Source organism: Balaenoptera ricei, chromosome 18, assembly GCF_028023285.1.
Source record: "Balaenoptera ricei isolate mBalRic1 chromosome 18, mBalRic1.hap2, whole genome shotgun sequence".
NCBI lineage: Eukaryota > Metazoa > Chordata > Mammalia > Artiodactyla > Balaenopteridae > Balaenoptera > Balaenoptera ricei.
Genome location: NC_082656.1, coordinates 58,321,878 through 58,323,876, shown reverse-complemented (window position 1 = coordinate 58,323,876; position 1,999 = coordinate 58,321,878). Strand labels below are relative to the sequence as shown.

The 1,999-nt window shown below is 35.2% G+C and overlaps 1 non-coding gene across 1 annotated transcript; it reads left to right on the top strand.

The window, feature by feature from the left end:
- The first annotated feature begins 635 nt into the window (after window positions 1-635).
- Window positions 636-741, top strand: LOC132352777 (U6 spliceosomal RNA). The gene has a single exon (XR_009498860.1). It is a non-coding gene; the product is annotated as a U6 spliceosomal RNA (small nuclear RNA).
- Window positions 742-1,999: the final 1,258 nt, after the last annotated feature.

Below are 1,999 nucleotides of genomic sequence, written 5' to 3'. Positions count from 1 at the left end.
AGAGGAGGTTAGCAAATGGAGAGATATACTCTTGAACTGGAGGACTTCAAATGGTTAAAATATACATTTTCCTAAATTGATCTACAATAAATTCACTGTAAACCCAGTGAAAACTGCAGACGTTTGTTTTTTTTTTCTTTTTTGAGTAAATAGACAAATTGATTCTAAAATGTGTATAAAAATTCAAAGAACCAAAACAATAAAGATATTTAAAGATGAACAAAGAAGGATACTTACTGTACTAGACATAAGTTGTTATAAAATGGCGCTAGTGAAGAACTCTGTTTTATTTCCTCAAGTATAGACAAGGAGACTCATGGATCAAGATGGCAAGTTCAGAAAGAAACCCATTTCATTTAATACAAGGGTAATATTGCAGTGCCGAGGAAAGATTACTTTAAGTGGTGCTGGGTCAACTAGATAGCCATATATAAAAATAAGAAATATATGAAATTGACATCTACCTCATACTATGCATACAAATTATTATTATTTTGCTGTTGTTACTGTATTGTCTAAATGTGAAAGATAAGCCAATAAATCTTCCAGATTAGAGAATATCTTCATAAACTTAGAAAAGAAAAAAGTTCTTAACTAAAACTTTAAAAGTTGTAAACATTAAGAAAAAGATTGCTGTGCTTGCTTCGGCAGCACATATACTAAAATTGGAATGATACAGAGAAGATTAGCATGGCCCTGCGCAAGGATGACACGCAAATTCGTGAAGCGTTCCATATTTTTACGAAGTGAGAGAGTGGCATGGACATATATACACTACCAAATGTAAAATAGATAGCTAGTGGGAAGCAGTCGCATAGCACAGGGAGACCAGCCCCGTGCTTTATTTCCACCTAGAGGGGTGGGATGGGGAGGGAGACTCAAGTGGAAGGGGATATGGGGATGTATGTATATGTATAGCTGATTCACTTTGTTATACAGCAGAAACTAACACACCATTGTAGAGCAATTATACTCCATTAAAGATGTTTAAAAAAAAAGAAAAAGATTGCTAATTGATTACATTTGAAAGAAAAACTTCTTTTCATTAAAAGACAGAAATGAATGAAAAAGCAAAGAGGGGAGAAGCTAATTGCCACAAATATAACTGAGGTGCTTCTATTCAGAATAGAGCATGAATTCATACAGATTAATAATAAAATGACAGCAAAATCAATTTAAAAATTTAAGAAGTGCTTCAGAGAAAGAGGGTATAGAAATGCCCAAGGTGGTCCATTTTCAAAAGTGCAAATTGAAAGAGACTCTACCACCAACATCAGCACTGATACCAGCAGCTTCTATATAAAGTAGACGGAGGGCTTGGCTCTCCAAGGAAACGTATCCTGGGCAGGGCTGGCATCAGCAGAACTGTATGCTCCTGCAATGGGATTAGTCTGCAAAGCTCCTAATGTTTCCATTGACAACAACATAATAATTTATCCAAACAAGCCTGAGTAGTTAAAATAAATAAATAAATAAAAGCTGTCATGGAGTATGAAGAGAATTAAAGGCCACTTGGGAAAGGTACAGAAAAGGTCCAAAACATTCCTAGAGCAACAAGGAAGGAATTTGATTGGAACACCATTTTCTAAACAGGAGGATATGGCATCATAGGTGGAACCCTGTGAATATCCTATGTGATTGTTATGGTTACTCTCTTTTATGATCATCCTCGTGTGGCCGCAACGATATCTTTATATACAGATAGATATCAATCAAGTCATATTGGCCATAAATCCAGAGGAAATTAATGAGCTATAATTCATTATGAAAACTCTCACTAATGCATTTCCTCCTAAGCTTTGCTTTCTTTTAGCCCACTTACTCTAATTTGAAATGAACCTTCCAGGAAATTTGCACTCTTCAGGATAAGCCAGACTCACATTATGAGACATATTTTGTGCTTACTATGATTGTTTTCCACAAAGGCTTTTGGCTGTTTAATGAAGTAAGTCTAGAAAACTGAATCCCCCGAAGTTTCTTAATCACCTTATTCTATCCT